Below are 12,588 nucleotides of genomic sequence, written 5' to 3' on the forward strand. Positions count from 1 at the left end.
CTCCCAAACCTCAGCCCAGCACTGTGTCCCCAGGTGACATCCAGCTGCAGTTTATTACAGGAGAATATTACAGAGCAGCACGAGGGAGGATCACAGAGCGGCCACCGAACTGCAGGAGAAAAATAAGCAGCAGCTTCTCCTGGCCTCACTCCAGCACACCACAGGCGAGTGAAGAACCCCAGCTTCAAATTAAATGGGTCCCCAGCCACTCCATTAAACAGAAATCCTGCACCAGAGCTCCTCTGGCTGTGCCAGCACCGTGCAGCGAGCGCTGTTCGTTATCCCCGCTGCCCCTGGCAGCCAGAGGTGTTTACACAGTAGCCACAGCGCTGTTACCTAAGTAAACCAGGAAATGGTGCATTTGTTAAAATTAGGTTCTGAGATGCTGGATCCCAGCTGTGCAGCGCTGGGTCTCGCTCAGCCAGCGGTGCTGGAGCTGTGGGGAGCACGGCACTGCCTGTGAGCACCTCCAGGCACGTTTGGGGGTTCCTGGTGGTGCTCCTTGCCGCTCCAGAGAGGGGTTATCTCCTGGGATTGGCAGCAATAAGCACCAAGCCAAGCCTGCACACCCCCAGGCCACCCTGCTGTCCATCCCCATCCCTGGCAGGGCAGGGGAAGGGGTGGGAAGAGCAGGAAGATGCTCAGGGAGAGGTTCATTCCTGCTCCGTGCCCAGCACCAGCTCCCTGCTCCCCTCCACATTCCAGCTGCCAGTCACAACCCCAGCATTCCCAGCACACACAGGGGAGCAATTGTCACCCAGGTGCCACTGTGGGAGCACGAGGACTTGGGGAGGCAGAACACAGCTGCAAAAGCCCTCAAATGAACAGGAAAAGCCGAGCAGACAGGGTGATGCAGGACGGAGGCCACACAGCACTGAAGAACCCTTCAGGCCCATTAACCAGCCCCTGGCAGGCCTGGCCTGGTGGAAGGGTGGGCTGGGAGCTGCAACCACCACCAGCTCCAGCAGCCACCCCAAGGAAACGCCTTTACCCCCCAGAGCCTCTTTGCCAGGGCTGGCTGCCCTTCCAAGGGCATCCCTCGGGTGCTTGATTCCGTTTTTGACAGCGTTTCAAGGTGCTTGAACCCTGGGAAGGGCGAAGCAGCTTCATCCCTGCCCAGTCTGCTCCACCCACCTCGAGAAGTGACCATCACAGAGCTCAGACCCACGGGGATGGTCCCTGGCCGTGGGAAGTGTCCCACCATGGCCTGGGGATCAGTGTCTGGGGGCTCCCAGGGGTGGCAGGTGCCCCCAGCCTCATGTCCTGAGGTCCAGGCAAGGACCCCAAAGCCCGGAGCCACCTCACCTCTGTGCCACCAGCAGCTGAACATCAGCTCCTCTCCCACAGCACTGGGACATCAATGTCTGCTTGAGAAAGTGGCTCCTTCACACTCGTGTGCTCCCTGCTCCTCTGCCCTGCTTTTCAATTTCAGAGCTCTGGCAGATCTCTGATTAATTCAAGCCTGTTTAATAACCCTTCTGTTTAGATGAAACGAGCTGTCTTGTTTTCTTTATTTTTAACACTAACTCTCGTCTCTTTGCTAAGGATCTCTGTCATTTAAAAAGTTCTCTCTCTCCAACCAAGCTGATAATAAGATGGAGAAAGCAGCTGCTTACGTCCACATCTGACATCAGCCAGAAGTTCCGAGGCTAAAGAGGGGCCAGACACCTGATGGATAAGACATCCCAAAAGCCTGAGCAAAATCAGGAGCTTTACAAGTTCCTGTGTAGCTCAGAGCCGGGCACAAACCCCGGGACTCTGGGGACAATGTGGGCAACAGGAGAGGAGGCTGGGGAGCACCCACACTCCTCACTCAGGAAGGGTCACAGTGTTTCTGCCTGGGGGGGTGGAAAATATTCCATAAAAGCCCCTGGAAGCTGCTGCTGCTGCTCAGGCTGTGTCCCACACTGTGCCCCTGGCGTGGCAATCGATTGGCCATGGGCTGCTCCAGCTGCTCCCAGCCTGGCACGGCATCCACAGCCTGTCCCTGCTCCCGTGGCTCCCACCTTCCCTTGTCACCTGCTCTGCTGTGACATCCTCACGCCAGAGGGTCCTGAGGCGGCGTGGCCACTGCCCAGCCCGGCCTCGTCCCTCCCAGCCCCTGCCCCGTCCCACCCAGAGCCCACCAGGAGTAACAGCCACACCGGGAATTCCAACGGGAGCGAGCCGGAACCGCTCAGCTGTCTCCTGCCTCTCTGGATTTCAAAGCTGCACTTGTCTGGAGAGCAACTGAGTCATTTCCTTCCCAGATCCAGCCTGTCGGACGGGCTCCAGCCGTGCCCGGAAAACAATAAATCCTTCAAGGACGTGTGAGGCCATATTTCACAGGGCTGCAGCGAGCCTGCCTGCCCCGAGAGCCCCTCAGCACCCCTGGATTCAACAGGAGGTGTCCCACCCTGGCCCAGTCCCATCCCAGCTGTCCCCAAATCCCCAGGGCGCTGCTTTGGATGGACCCGCACAGGGATCAAAACCACCCCATCAGCCCTGAGTGGACACATCACCAAGATGGGCTAAGAACCAACCACAGAATTTCCGGGATTCCATAAAATACACAGAGGATGCCACTGGGAGAGAAGCTACGGCTGAATTTGTGCAGGACTCCTTTGGCAAACCCAAGGGTACATCACAAAAGGAGTTTCCTCCAAAAACACAACAGAACAACTTGTGAGAACCAGCTGGTTCCTTTTTACAAATCCCCCCTTCACAGCCACAGACTGCTCCTCCAGATCCCAAAAAACATTCCTACAAAGCTCCAGGATTGGGGGGGCAAAGCCAAAACTCAACAATTGGAGCTGTCTCTGGCCCCAAACCTGTGGAACTTTCACCGAAACAACCCAGCCGAGATGCTTGGCCAAAAAGAACCTCCCAGAGCTGAGGAAAACCGGTGATCTTGGAAAATCCAGGAGCACTTCAGTGCTGCTTCCTTTGTCTGTTTGGAAGCCGGAAGCAAAGAGCAACTGAGTTCCATCAAGGATCACAAGACTTTTAACCAAATGATCTCACACGGATGAGAACAAACTAAATGACAAGGAAATTAATAGGATATCCCCTTCAGTAACACGATGGCTAAAGTAGATAATCTGCCCAAGTGTCATGTTTATAATGGGAATTTGCAGAGATGAAAAAAAGAGCCTAAATTCTGCTTCTTCTCATGTTAACATTTGCACAGTTTGTGACAAAAATAATGCTTTTATTAAAATCTTGGGAGGAGAAGGAAATTAAGCCAAAATTGTCTGGTTTTCAATAGATCTTTGCAGCTCAGAGGGTGTGAGAGCAGGTTCTGGTAGGGCAGGCGAGCTGCCCAGAGCCCTGTGCCAGCAGGACTCACCCCCAGGGAGACCACTCCTTTATTAAATGTCAATTAAATCTCATTTCAGTGACACAGAGCTCATTGGCACCAGTCTGTGAGGCAGTGAATGGTTAAAACCCCAACACAGGTTGCTGAATTCACACTCAGAAGTGAAGAGCCCCTTCTGCAAAGTCAGCGCAATCCCGCCCAACCTGTCCCTCCTGAGGCCAAACCTCCCAGTGACCCAGCACCCTGGGCTGGCCTTATTTTTATCTTTTATTTTTTTTTAAAAACAAGTTACACAACACCCTTGGAAGTCCTTACAAGAGCCTCTGCTTTTGTTTCTCTCTGGGAATTTGTCCTGGCACCGCTGAGCCCAGCACAAGCCGCGGCCACCTCGACTCCAGGGAATTCATCTGGTGGAACCGATGGGACCGACTTGTCCCTGTCACACAGAACTTGTCCCTGTCACACGATTCCTGCCCTGAAAAGCAGAGTTACACAAGCCCTTGTGGCAGCACCTCATTATGGCCCGGGGGACAAACACGGGGGCTGCTGCCTCTCTCTCCCCCTGAACTCGGCAAGTTTGGCCCGAGCTCCTCGGTTGCTATGAGATTTTTAAAGGCAGTCTGAACCTGTCACCACTGAGCAGGCTTTTAACACAATTCTGCTCCACGAGGCTCCTCAGCTGCCAGTGGAGCCAAACACTCCAGGACAGAGCTCGTCCTCGCAGCTGCTGGAATTAACTCCTTGAGAACTGCAGAGAAAACTTCACAGCCAGGACAGAAGGATCCTGCAGTGCCCCTTTTTATGCCACAGCATCTCCCAGCCAAGCAAATTGCTGGGGATGTTTTTCCATCTGGCCCTCCCGGCTCCAGTCACACAACGGATGATGCCTCTGATGCTAAATTGATTTGGAAATCCAGAGGGGCAGATGGCAAAGGTCAGGATTTTTTTGGACGTTTAAGGCAAACACAAAAGCGTTTCTCATTCTAAGGTGGACTTTGAAAAGCTCTTACTGTCAATTTGCTTACTTTGGGTTTATCATAGGATTCCAGAATGGTTTGGGTTGGAAGGGACCTTAAAGCACATCCAGTTCCACCCCTGCCATGGGCAGGGACACCTCCCACTGTCCCAGGGTGCTCCAAGCCCCGTCCAGCCTGGCCTTGGGCACTGCCAGGGAAGGGACCTTTAAGGTCCTTTTCAACCCAAACCATCCCATGGTTCTATGTTTTAACTCCAGTGCAGATTTCAAACCTGTGAAATGACAAATTTTAAGCATAAGAAAAATCAAGGCAGTTAGGAAACCTCCAGGCACGCTCCCTTTTCCTCCCCACCTCTTCACACTTCCATTAAAAATCAAAAGGAAATTCACAGGCTTTTTTTGTTGTTGTTGTTTAAATAACATTCCAGGCTGTGACATAAGCCAGCAAAGACAGGAAATACGATCATGAGGGCAGAGCTCCATCCTCTGCTCCTGTCACTGCGACTTTTTGGGGACTTGGCAAATGACTGAGTAGAGGAGACAGCCGGCGTGTTTTATGGAGTTGAACTGTAACATCCCTGTTCCGCAGCCAACTCCCCGTTCCTCTGCTCTGACACCAATAAATCTGCCCAGCCACGGGGAACAAAGCTCTTCACACGAGCTGGCCACACGTGAACCCCTCAGATTTGGCTACCTGGGCAAGCACACAGCCCCTGGGCTCTGCTATGTGTAAATATTCCCCCAAAAGAGGGAAAACGCCCATTTCAGTACCGTCACCTGGGGGTTTAACCCTGCTACCAACACACTGCCACTCACCACAGCTTTCCCAACTGCCAGTTCCCAGAACCTCAGCTCTCATTCCAAGGGGGAAATCGCCACTTTGGGCTTGAAGGAAAACCCTGCCAAGGCAAACTCAGAGAGCCCAGAAATCGAGACACAAATCCAAACAACTCAAAGCCTAATTTTAAGCGTTGTCCAAGTATTAACCTCAAAGGCTCGGAGCACAAACTCACTTTTTGGAAGCTCATTCCCAGGTGAACAAACCAAAGCAGGGTGATTCAGGAGCACGTGGAAAACACCTCCAGATTTCTGCCCTTCTCTTGCTGGACACCCAGTGTCCTCCAGCAGGACCGGTGCGCACACGAGGGATCAGCGCGGGCTCCCACCCGATGACAGAACCGCCACGGAGGAAGAACTGCACATGAATCTCCCTGGGAGGAACCTGTTCCCAGGCTGGCTGAGCCTGGAAATGACAGGAGGAACTTCTTCCACGCTGAGTCAGGGAGTGACGGCGGCTGCAGGGCCGCGGTGGCCGCGCTTCCTCCCCGGCGCGCGTCAGGAGCCGGCGGCAGAGCCAGCGCTGCCCCACAGCTTTCCTGTTTTCCCCGCTGCCTGCGGCTTCCCAGACACGGGACAGGGACACGGGGCTCCGGAGCCTGACACTGCAGGGGTTAAACTGCTGGTGTGGAAATGCTGTCAGAGGCAGACAGGAGCAGCAAGGAAAATGAGCTGTTTGCTTCAGCCTGTCCTGGGACACACCGGGAATGGCTCTCCAAGGACAGTCGCTCTCCCATCCACCGCCCCTTCAGTAGGAAAATGGGATAAGATTTGCCTGTGCATCCCAAGGGCTTCCCCCACACCCTGCAGCATTCCCACTGCTGATCCCCATGCACAAGTCAAAGCCAGGACAGGTGGGAGCCGCTGGTCCAGCCCTTGGAGAGCCCTGCCAGCCCCTCCAGGCCACACAGAGGGTCAGCGGCTGGGCCCACGCTCAGCCCTCCCTACCTGTGCCCCCTTCTCCAAACACTCTCCTGCTCACACCGATTATTCCTGGCGTGGGTTCCCACAGAGGCTCCTGCCAGAGCAGCACCTCCCCGTGCTCCCACCAGGACGTGGCTGGGCTGTGACACACGGATGGTGTTGGTGGCCGTCACACGCACAGGGAGAGCTCACGCCACCGCTGACCCAACACCCACTCACCGCGCTCGGAGCGGCAGCCAGGCCGGACCCTGCCCTTCCCGTCCAGCTCCAGCCGTGAGACACCAGGCTCGAGCTCCAGCCCTGAGGCCCCACGGAGCCCCCAGCCCCCGGCACAGCCCCGGAGAGGCGCAGAGGAGCCCTGGGGAGGCAGCGGCGGCAGCGGGAGGAGGAGAGGTGAGAGGTCAGGGCAATATTTACTCAGACGTCACCTTTCACTTTTATGAAGTGGGGAAACGGTGCCGGAGCAGGAAAAGGGCTGCGAGGGACGTTCCTGCCTGGGAGGCTGCTGTGACGCCAAGCACAGCACGGAGCCGGCTCTGGAGAGCCAGGGCCTGGCTGGGGCAGGACTCTCAGACCCCTTATGGGGCTGGGGATGGGCTCCCAGGCTCCAGCTGGGAATGGCTGGACAGGCAGGAGCTCTGAAGAGCCTCTCCTGGGCTTCAGCAGGGCTCTCCCAGGCTCTCTCTCCCTGTGCCTTCGGAGATCATCTGGACTTTTTTATAACGTGACTCCGATGCCTTTTATCTCCTGCTCTGAATGCAATTTTAGCCCAGGCAAAGCTGGATTAAATTTTCCTGGTAGGATACATTTATCTCGCTTCTCACTCCCCCATCCCCACCTCCCAGGTCGATTTCAGCCAAACAGAAGCAGCGATTACCGGGACAAACATGAGATGGGCTCTCTCTGATAAGGAGGGGAGGGCTCCTCTTTGCCAGCGCCCCATCCCTGGCAGCTCCCCCCACGCAGCATCCCGGTACCCAGCCCCTCCGAGCCGCACGGACGGAGCAGAATTCCCACTCCAGCGCGGCGGGGAGCTCGCAGCACACCAGGTCCACCACTGACACGTGTTGCACTCGTGTGCTTGGGAAACTTGTGCTTCCTTGGGAAAGTGCTGCTGGAGCAGCCTCGCCCCACCCGAGAGCTCCGCTGGGGCGCAGCGGGCAGAGGAGCCACCTTTCCACGGCCAAGGAGCGGGGACACAGCCACAGCCAGCCTGGATCACCCGGGAATGTCAAAAAAGCACCAAAAACCTCCTGTCCCCCCTCCGGTGCTGCGGTCAGCAAAGCCCCAGGTCAGATTTCCGGCCCCTGTACCCCGTGCCCCCATCGCCACCAGCCAGAGGCCGCAGCTCAGCGCGGCTTTGCTCCTGGCTGGGTTTGTGTTCGGTTTTTAGTTGGATCCAGAGGATCCCCTCTAGTGGGATGAGGAGGAATTTCAAGCCCACATCCCACCCCCAATCTCCCCCAGCTCTCTCTGTGCTGGCCGTGGGGCCCAGGGTGGGTGCTGGGCTGCCACGGGGAGCAGGCTCAGGAGTTACTCAGCTCATTTTGCCTTTTTTCCCATTGGAGGTAAATCTAAAGCCAGGCTGCAACGTGGATGCCAGGGAGGCAGCGCAGGCGGGGAGAACGGAGGGAAGAGAAACACTGCAAACATGAGGATAAATCCCCTTCACAGCAGCAAAAAGAGATGACTTCCATCAGCCAAACGCCTTTGGCCATAAGGGGCCACCTGGCCCGCGTGTGTCACCGGGAACTCCCCGCAGGACAGGGGTTGGAGGTGGCAGGGCCACCCTGTGCCACAGCAGCACGTGGGGACCCCGCGAGGCTCCCCCAGCCCGTGTCCCTGCCGGCGCCACCCCGCAGTAAATCCATTTATTTCCACTGCAGAGAGCGGCTCTGAGCACGGGCCCCGGGCGGCCGCCGCTGCCGCCCAAGGACAGCGCGCTCAATTCTGCTTTTGTTGCCGCTTCGCTTTTCATCCCCGGCTCCCCGCTCGGGAGCACAAAGAGCTCGTGGCCTCCTCGGACCGAACGCCGGCGAGTCTCGCTGTGCCCTCGCCCTGCCCGGGGAGGAAGGTGGCACCCAGCGAGCGCGGCCGAGGAGGTCCCCAGGGATGCTCCGGCTGACACCGACACTTCAGCTCCTTCAGATCCAGCCCCCGGCGGGAGTTGGGAGCACCTTTTCCGCCTTGGCTCCCCCTGCCCTCCCCTTTGCTGTTGTGGCGGTGGCCTCCCAGCCAAGCTGGTTAAGAGATTAACACTCTAAAAACCACATTTACTCTAATTAGCCATGAAATCTTTGTAACTAAGTGAAAAAATGTTTCCCTTGAGGGATTTTTGTCCATTCATCACTGTTTGAATTGCCAGGGAGGGGGGTGGGGAACAGAAAAGAGGGGGGACCAGAGAAGAAAACCTCAGATCTAATGAATTAATAGCAGAATGCCCTGGGGGAGCAGCGGCTCCTCCACAACACGGGCACCTCAAAGGGGGCTTTTCACAGCTCGCCGAGGGGACGCTGCTGAATTATTTCGAGTTAACAGACTGTAACAGCTCTGCTCCCGTTTGAGCCGGGCAGCTTGGCCAGCGCTGCGCTCCTCCCTTCCCTTCCCCTCCCTTCCACGGGGACGGACAGACGGACGCTGTGCCCGGCCAGCTGGGTGCCCCTGCCCTGCAGACAGCCGAGGGGGGGGACAGGGCACTGCTGGCAGCACCACCAGTGCCCCCAGTTCCTGTTGTACCGGGAAAAACATTTTGGAGTTGGGTGGGAGGGGAGGCAGAGAATCTTGCCACAACTTAGGCCCATAAATATTTCATATTGCTGGAAGAAGAACGATTATATTCCTGCCAGCACTTTTCTTGTGTATTTTAAATGTGTCACCGCCTTCTACTTTCTCCCCCGTTTGTGTTTCTTGTAACAGGCCCATGAAATAAAGATTAGCTGAATAATCAAGAGTGTTTAGAAATGTGAAGGGGCCTGTCTCAGGAGCACTGCGTGCTCAGGTTCATCTTTTTTTCAGGTTCCCCCCCCTTTTTAAGGATGCCAAAGGCAGATGGGGGAGCGCGGTTTGCACAGGGTGGAAGTGAGGGGAGCGGAGCCCGAGCGCGGGGATGGGGAGAGCGGAGAGCACGCGCTGCCCCGTCAAAAATGACAGGCTGAGCGCCGTGAGGAACAGGGGGGCACTCTCCCCCATTACATATTTATTGTTCAGGCTGCAGAGGGGCCAATTAAAACAGCTTGATCACTGCCGTGTTCGAGCAGCCACGGATGTGCTTGGAGAGGCAGGATGAGAGAGGCAGGTGCGCACGTTCCTGTTGGGATGCGGCGCAGTCCCTTCTCCGAGAGCCACAAACCTGCCCCAGCGAACAAAGATACCCCTGCTCCTGCAGGAGATCACCCCTTGGTGAAAAAAGGTGCCTCTGCTCCCCCAGGAGATCACCCCTCAGTGAACAAAGGTGCCCCTGCTCCCCCAGGAGATCACCCCTCAGTGAACAAAGGTGCCCTTGCTCCCCCAGGAGATCACCCCTCGGTGAACAAAGGTGCCCCTGCTCCCCCAGGAGATCACCCCTCAGTGAACAAAGGTGCCCCTGCTCCCCCAGCAGAGCGTCACGTTGGCACCCAGCAGCCAGCCCAGCTTCCCACCTTCAGCTTCTCACCACTCACGCAATTTCTAAATATCGGCTTTGCTTTCTCTCCCAGTTCAGCTCCTCATCTCAGCTGCCCACGGCATGAGACAGTCTGCACCTACATCTGCCCTAGCTTTTGGGCAACCTTTCCCAGGCATGCTCGAGATTCCCACATTTAGCTGCAACAGGAGTTCCCGAAGTAAGTTCTGGAAAGCCTCGTGGCGGTACCTAAATGGGAGATGTCGGGAAGAGCCTGCAAACCACACATTTCCCCGAGACTCCACGGGGTCTGCCCAGCAAACTGCTCCAAATGTCATTTCCATTTAGCTGCTTTGCGAGCCAATTTGTCACATCCTAATGCAATTTGCTGAGGAGAGTTAAAGAGCACAGGGCAGGAGCAGTCACCCCTTCCTTCTCCGGGCTCCCGCAGCCAGCCTGCGTCTGCAGCTTCCCTCTTGCATCCAGCTGGAGTTCCCTTCTGCCGGGAAGCAGGGGAAGCTCAGGGTTAATGCAAAGAACAGGGCAGAACACGGGAAGAGCATGGGAAAAGCTGCTTCCATCATATTGGTGGATTATGTGCAGATCTTACGCAGCATCTGTTACCTGCTTGCACTGCACCAACTTGTTCTGAGCCGGGGGGAAACTCCACAATTAATTACATCAAACAACACCATAACGACAATAAGGAGTAAATTGGGTTACTTTATCTTCTTGCAACAAGCGCTGGGGATGTGGTTAGAAGAGTTGGGGGGGATGACTGCCTTGCCAGATAAGCCATTTCTCAACTGGCACTGCTGGGTCACGTCCCTCACTGCTCGTACCAAGCCTCGCAAATCAAAGCTGCTTTATCTGGTCCCCTGCACCACCCTAAAATACCACATTTGAGCTTTGAGGGTCCTCGAAGTGACAACAAATGGCAAAAGGACAGCAATAAAGACCAAAAAAGCCCCATTGAGTTCTAAAGGATCTAACACCCCTGTGTTAAAGGTAAAAAGCCAAACATCTGTTCCGAGGATGGCACAGATTCTTGCGAGGCATCTGTCCCTCAGCTGTAAGTAGGTCATCTCATTTCACTTTAGACACCGTTATCAATGAAGCCATCCAGAGCAGGAGGGACAGGACCTTGTCCCCAGCTCAGCTGAGGTCTATCAAGCACACTGAAGCCACCAGCGAAGCATCAAGTGCTCAGCAAAGAGCAGGAGCAGCCTTTGAGCGGTGGTTTCACATCATGGCACTCCGAGAACTTCACGTTCCCTCACCTCCCAGCCTCAGCTGCTGCTCACAGGCGCACAGGGGATTTTTTTCCCTCTGCCACTTTACTATTCACCTCGCTTAAAATTAACCTATTGACTTTCTGATACCCCTTAGAACACAGATTAATTGAACATCACTCACTTCACCTCCAGGAACGTGCGAGTATTGGCCATAGCGTGAATGGAGACAAAGCCGGGAATGCCTGACCGTGCCAGGTTAAACGGAGGTCACAACCGGCGAGGACAGCTCACACAGAGCAGCCTCGGCTGTCACCGACACCCATCCGACAGCTCCGGGGCTGCGGAAACCGGGACCATTACCCAGGAGTTGGGATTTGCCTCAAGGGAGCACAAGTGCATTCGGCATTTCTCCCCTCATCACCTTCCAAAAAGGCTCTTGCGGGTATTTAGGAAAGTTTTGGTGGGGATTTTATGTCTTTTCCCCTAAGATTCAAGGGTGTTTTCCAAAAAGCGCCTCCTTGCTAGCAGGAACTTTTCACGGAGATGAGTTTATCCCGCTGCATCGGCTCCAGACCGTGACTGAGCGGTACCGAGCGGCCGCAGAATTAACGAGGAAACAGCGATGTCTAATGGGAACGCGGAGCGGCTCGGGGAGGGAGCAGGAGCTGGATTCCCTGGAACCGGGCAGTCGCAGGGGTTCTTCCATCACTTCCCCAGGCTCCCCCAGCACCCTCGCGCAGCTCCGCGGGCACGGCTGGGACCGGCGCGGCGGCGGGGCCGGGGCCGCCGAGCACCACCCCGCGCTCTGCAGCCCCCGGTGCCACCCGCAGCCCCCGGTGCCACCCGGCTCGGGCAGCTGCGGGCGGCACGGCGACCGCGATCCCGAGCCTCCTCCCCGCATCCTCCGGCGGCAGCTGCCCAGCGGAGCCCCCACCCCGGGGACCCCCCGCGCCCCGGCGGGCAGCAGCCCCTCGCCATCCGCCGCCACTCACCAGCCCTCGCCGCTCCGGTGCCGCCCGCCTCCCGGCTCAGGGCGGGGGGATGCAGGCGGCCCCCGGCACCATGGAAATCCGGGGCCGGGCGGCCGCCGCTGCCCGCAGCCCCTCCGCCTCCCCCGGCGCGGCGCGGCTCGGCTCGGCTCAGCCCCGCCGGCCTCTCATCGCCTCCGCAGCCGCTGCCCGAGTGCGGCGAGCGCGGCTCGGCTGCGCTGCGCCCGCCCCGGCATCCGCCCGCCGCCAGCCCGGGCGCGCTCCCCGCTCCGCGCCAGCCCCGCGCCCGGGCGCGCTCCCCGCGCCGCTCCGCGCCCGCCCCCGCGCCGCCCCCGCTCCCCGCGTTAACCCTTCCCCAGCCTCGGCGCCGGCAGCGGGGCTCGGCACCCCCTCCCCACCTCACCTGCGCCCCCCTGTCCCCGCAGAGCGCAGCGGAACCGGTGCCGGGGGAGCGGCTCCGCGCTGGAACAAAGCCCCAGAGCGGCCCGGAGCAGCCTCACCGCGCGGGGCTGCGCGGCCCGGCCCCGGCACAGCTGTCCCCATAAAGCCGCGCACCTGCCCCAGCAGCTGTCCCACCTCGGCGGGGCTGCAGGGAGCGGAATGGGGCTGTTGGCTTCTGTCCCCCGCTCTGAGCCCCTGCGCACCCCTTGCCCCCAGTTCTGGTGGCAGGAGCGACACCGGAGCTCTCCATTCCTCAGTTTCCCCATCTCTGGAAGGGGCTGACGGCC

The 12,588-nt window shown here is 57.7% G+C and overlaps 1 protein-coding gene across 2 annotated transcripts in view; it reads right to left on the reverse strand.

The window, feature by feature from the left end:
• Nucleotides 1-5,424, reverse strand: part of PLXNA2 (plexin A2) — a 138,763-nt gene extending 133,339 nt beyond the window's left edge. For both annotated transcript variants that reach the window (XR_014227050.1, XM_082296228.1), the window contains exon 1: nucleotides 5,288-5,424. The gene's annotated coding sequence lies outside the window, so the exon portion shown is untranslated. The remainder of the gene's footprint in view (nucleotides 1-5,287) is intronic.
• Between the last annotated feature and the right edge of the window lie 7,164 nt (nucleotides 5,425-12,588).

Source organism: Coloeus monedula (assembly GCF_965178545.1).
Source record: "Coloeus monedula genome assembly, chromosome: 23".
NCBI lineage: Eukaryota > Metazoa > Chordata > Aves > Passeriformes > Corvidae > Coloeus > Coloeus monedula.